The sequence below is a fragment of the Micromys minutus genome (genome assembly GCF_963924665.1).
Source record: "Micromys minutus genome assembly, chromosome: 17".
Lineage (NCBI taxonomy): Eukaryota > Metazoa > Chordata > Mammalia > Rodentia > Muridae > Micromys > Micromys minutus.
The window spans coordinates 51,435,576-51,441,575 of NC_137952.1; positions in this window are offsets into that span (position 1 = coordinate 51,435,576).

Consider the following 6,000-nt stretch of genomic DNA (forward strand, 5'->3'; position numbering starts at 1 on the left):
TTCTTTGGGGACATACAGAAGAATGTACCTGTCTGAAGAGATGGCTCCGTCATGGAAAGCACATGCTGCTCTTATAAAGGACCCAAGTTTGGTTCCCATATTGTGTATCACACCCATCAGTAACTTCAGCTGGATTCGACAACCGCCAGACACAAAAATGATCTACACACATACACTCAGGCAAAATACTTATACACATAATATAAAAATAAAAAAATCTTTTAAAAAATCATCAAATTGGTTACAGCACTGCCTAACATGCTTTATAGATAGATGATAGATAGATAGATAGATAGATAGATAGATAGATAGATAGATAGATAGATAGATATAGATAGATAGACAGATAGATGATAGATAGATAGATAGATAGATAGGCAGATAGATGATAGATAGATAGATAGATAGATAGATAGATAGATAGATAGATAGATAGGCAGATAGACATAGATAGATGAGTTAGATAATCCAGATATTGAAGATAGTTGGGTGATGACACAGACCTTTAATTCCAGCACTCAGAAGGTAGAGGAAGTGCTAAACCTGAAAATTGCTAGAGAAAGGCTAGCTGCATTAATTTCTGAGCCAAATTTGAAATATGCTTTTATTGAATATCGGCTAGGATGACGAACTCTGGCCAGAACCATTCCCAAATTCTCAGAAAATGGGGATGAGGCTCATTTTGCAGAGACTTACAATGGCAGCCCCATGAGGATATAGATGTACTTCCTGCCTGTCTATTGTTTTCCTACAAGCATGTACTCTGACATTCTTCCTGACTACATGTGATGAAGAACATAGGTACAATTGAGTCAAACAAACTTGTTTAAGAGTGTGAAGACATTTGGCTTTGTTATCTCACAAGAACAGCTCCCAGAATTCCAGGAATTTATTTACCCTTGGGCATGTGGGGTTTACAGATTAACTTTGGCCCTTAGGTCTACCCTTAGGTAAGTGGGGTTTACAGATTAACTTTGGCCCTTAGGTCTACCCTTAGGTAAGTGGGGTTTACAGATTAACTTTGGTTCTTAGGTCTACCCTTAGGTAAGTGGGGTTTACAGATTAACTTTGGCCCTTAGGTCTACTCTTAGGCAAGTGGGGTTTACAGATTAACTTTGGCCCTTAAGTCTACCCTTAGGCAAGTGGGGTTTATAGATTAACTTTGGCTCTAAGGGAAGACTAATTTCTGTGAGCTCAGGGTGGTCAGCCTGGGCTACAAGGTGAACCATGTGTAGTCATCCTGGGCTACAGGGTGAGCCTTGTCTCACGTGAAACAAAGCCTGGAAACAGGAATTGTAGGAGCAGGTGGCTTACACCTTTCATCCCAGAACTTTGGAGACAGAGGGATCTCCGTGAGTTCAAGGTCAGCCTGGTCTATAAAGGGGGTTATAGAGGATGCTGTGAGGTCTCAGAGTAAATCATCCTTGTTGTAAGCAAGATTTAAAATTGCCAGAGTTGGGAATCAAGGGAGAATTTGGGGTGGGGAGGGGTTAAGGGAAAGGAAAGAATATGATCAAAATGTGTCATTTGAAATGCTCAAAAGATAAATAAATAAAAACATCAAAATACTAAAAATTTCTGTATCTATAAGTATTTTATTGTTGCAGTATCTCTGTTATTCATAATTTTTAAATTTACATTTATAATATATCTGGGGTATCTAAAAAAAAAAAAAAAAAAAAAAAAACTTCACCGGAGTATATAAGACTAAAACAGTATTCCTTAAGGCTTTTTCACAACACAAGGAGGGAATGGAATTTATTATTTCACACAAGAGAAGCCCACACACGCTGCTGGCTTTGGGGTTTGCAGTCCAAGGCCTGCTGGGGTCTCCTCACAGCTCAGCTTCTTTGGGAGGCCTCCCTCAACTGTTCCTTCCCAGGCCCTGGTTGGGGCGAAAAGCTCACACCAGCACAAAGTCTTCCACCACAGGGGACTCAGACAAAACAATGGGAACAACAAAAAACCCTAGTCGGGTCTCCCTGCCAATCCCTGTGGCAGCTAATGGGGCACTTGTGGAAGGTTGCTAAAGAAGGGACTGATGCGGAAAGCATAGGAAATGTCCACAGAGGGGAGCTATGGCTTTCAGAGGCCACTCCAGTTTACAAACACAGACAGGCAAAGGGCTGGCCCCTCCTGAACTGCTTCCACTCATGTTGGCAAGCCAATGACATGAGTGTTCAGGTATCTAACCGCCCAAGTTGGTGGTCTGGGTTTTGTGTGAACAATGTTTTCAATCATATCTTCCGGTTGAAACAACTAAAACTTGCCAGAAATGAGAAGCAAACATTAAAACATCCTGCCCCTCATTGCCCCCATCCCTTCCTTCCACCCCCACTTCCTCTTTTATACAAGTCTATTATCACTTCATTCCAGAAAGAGAAAGCTCTTGTGGTTTTGATAAAGGGCCTTCCTCCAGCCACTAACCTCTTTGCAAAACAGTGGCTGGGTACCATCCTGTGAGAAGGATGCTGAGGAAGTGGCCTTGGATGGCTGCTTGCCACAGGTCTTCATGCAGTCACCGAAAACCCCCAGAAGCAGAGCATGATTATCTCTACATACTCCAGAGACAGGAAGCCTTCCCATCCACGGAAGTTTCTCTGAAGCAATCTATGACTACACATTTTCCAAAATCTGAACCAACAATTCCAAGGTAGCAAAGAGAATCTGTTGATATTTCTTTCTTCCAGGTTTTGAACAAAGTTTGATTTCAGTTGCTAGTTTAAAAATGAAAGGCAGATTGGAGAGGCAGCTGTGATTAAGAGCCTCTTGAGAAGGACCTGGATTTGGTTTCCAGAATTCATAACAGGCAGTTTGAAACTACTTTCAATTCTATTCCATGGGATTCTATGCCCCCTACAGGTGTCCATGGGCACTACAAGCATGTGGTGGTACACATAAACTCACAGGTGTACATAGTACAACCTAAATAAAAACTATCAGTTAAAAACTAAAACTGAGGGGGCTGGAGAGATGGCTCAGCAGTTAAGAGCACTGTGCTGCTCTTCCAGAGGTTCTGAGTTTAATTCCCCAGCAACCACATGGTGGCTCACAACCATCTGTAATGAGATCTGATACCCTCTTCTGGTGTGTCTGAAGACAGCTACAGTGTACTTATACACAAATAAATAAATCTTAAAAAAACCCTAAAAATGAAAACTAAAGACATAGAGATTTACCCAAAGTACTTAAATGGCAGTTACAATAATTTACTAAGAGAATAGAAGTTGACGAATAAAAATAAATTCTGGAGCTGTTAAGAAGCTAACTGTAAAACTTGAGGCAATCTCACTGTGTAACACTGGATGACCTGGAGTTCACTGTGTAGATCAAAAAGACCTCACAGACATCTTCCTGCCTCTGCCTTTGCCTTGTATCTTAGTGTTAAAAAGTGCTTGTGATTATTTAAAAGGAAAAATACATGTGAGAAACTTTTTTAAGAGTATAGTAAGTTGATCTGTAGATAAACTAGAAAGATACTTTTAGTAACTGTGACAAGTCCCAGGCTTCTGCTTCCAATGCACATTTAACTTTTACTCTTTAGTAAGAAAATTAAAATTCTGATAGGAAGTAGGCAAAGATTTAGTGATCTGTCATACTGCATCCTAGCATCATTAAGAAATGCTTTGCAAATTTTAAAAAATTTTTAGCTTTTTAAGGGTTTTAAATTTTTTCTACTTGTGTATCTTAATGTGTAGGGGTGTGAGCATGTTAGTCTGTGTGCCACATGCCTGGTGCCTGCAAAGGCCAAAAGAGGGTGTCATATCCCCAGGACTGGTTATAGGAAGTTGCAAACCTTCTGGAAGAACATCGAGTGCTCTTAATTGCTGAACCATCTTCCCAACCCCTGTTTATTGTTTTTATATGTATGTGTGTGTGCCTCTCTAAATTGTCATGTACCATACATTTCTCAGAAAACTGGGTAGTTTCTCCTCAAGTGCAGAATTTACTCTTCACCATTCAGCTATTTCTTTAACACTGGCTTCTGGTTTGTTTTGTTTTGTTGATGATGCTAGAGATGTAATGATGTGTTAATTAGCTTAATGACTCTTCCCACAATGTATAAATGTAATGTTATATCTTCACATTGGTCCCATAAACATTGCGAAGCTATTGTTTGCCAACTAAAATGAAACAAATAATGAAAAAGAAGCAAAGAACATAAGCAAAACTATACAGAAGAAATTCAGAAAGACTAGACATGGGCACTTTCTTGTAATCCCAGCACCTGGGAGGCTAAGCCAGGAGACTTTCCAGTTTGCTGCCAGTCTGGGTGGCACAGAGAAACTCTGTCTAAGAGGAAGGAAGAGAAGGAGATGAGGAGAAAGAGGAGAACAAAAAACAACAACAGCAAAATAATACAGAGGCAAATATCCATCTTATTATAAAGTTAACAAAATATAAACTAAACAAAATTGCATGCTATTTCTCTCCAAGTTACCAAAATGGTTGTTAAATGAACAGTTAAATGAGAAAGTCACGTGACTAAGCCAAGCATAAATTGAGACAGTCTTTCTTTTTGTTAATAGTATTTTCATTTATATTTGAAAATTTTATAAATGTATATGTGTCTTGATCATATCCACCTGTCTTAGTTAAGGTTTAATTGTTGTGAAGAGACACCATGACCAAGGCAAGTCTTATGAAGGAAAGCATTTAATTGGGTCTGGCTTACAGTTTCAGAATGTAGTTCATTATCGTCATGGCAGGAAACATGGCTGCATGCAAGTTGACATGGTACTAGAGAAGGAGTTGAAAGGTCTACATCTTGATTCTCAGGCAGCAGAAGGAAACATCCACACTAGGCCTAGTTTGAACATCTGACACCCCAAAGCCTGATCCCACAGTGACACACTTTCTCCAACAAGTCCATACCTACTCCAACAAGACACCTTCTGGTATTGCCTCTCCCTATGGGTCAAGCATTCCAACACATGAGACTTTGGGGGCCATTCCTATTCAAACCAGCACACCACATCCATTCCCTGTTCCAGTTTCTCCTAGGTTCCCCAAATGCATCTCACTTCAAACTTCATCTTCTTTCTCTCCTTTTCTCTTAATTTACTACTCACTAAGTCTAATTTGTGCTGCCCATATAAACATGGATGTGATGCCATTTACTGCGGCATAGGTAACCTATCAGTGGCCATGCCCCACTAAACGGATTCTCTCATCTAGAAACAATTAACTGTCAATAGCTACTCAGCTAGGGGTGGGGCCTTGTGAGTCTTTCTCAGGTCCTTATTGGAAGTTTCAATTGGCTTGATCTTGTTGTATAGGTCTTATGCAGGTGGCCATAGCTCCTTTGATTTCATATGCGCCACAGCTGTGTCAGGTGTAGTAGACAGAAGTTCACAGCATTCCTCTCCATCCTCTGTTCTGCTTCACTGTCCCCTGAGCCTTACAGGGAATATAAGTATCTCATGTGTGTGTGTGTGTGTGTGTGTGTGTGTGTGTGTAGTTGAGCACTCACAGTCACTTATTCTAAGCACTTTGTACAGCTTTGGGTTTCAGCATTAACCATAAAAAGGAAGCTTCTCAAATCAAGGTTGAGCCCAGTACAAATCTACAGGTATGGACAAATATTTAAAAAGAAGTTTCACAATGGGACCATTTAGCAAAATTAATAATAGTCACCCCCATCTCAAGCCATTTCACAATAGTAGGTATCAGTCCCTCCTATGAAGCAGGTCTTAAGTCCAATCAACAAGTAGATGGTTTTTCCCATAGCAGTTGGGCCATTACTACACTGGTGGATGGTTATTACCATAACAGTTGTCCCATTATTGCATCAGTGGGCCCAAGGTAACGTGTCAGATCAGTGCTATAGTATGCTGGGCCCAAAGTTGTATAAAACCATTGGTACCTTTTCTCTGCTCAGCAGTCTGCATAGCACCTGCCAACACTACAACATGTAGCCAACTGGGAGAGTTCCTGATCAGTTCGAGATTGATTTCTCTTTGTCCTGCAACCCAGAGTCTTACCATATAGTTACGGTGA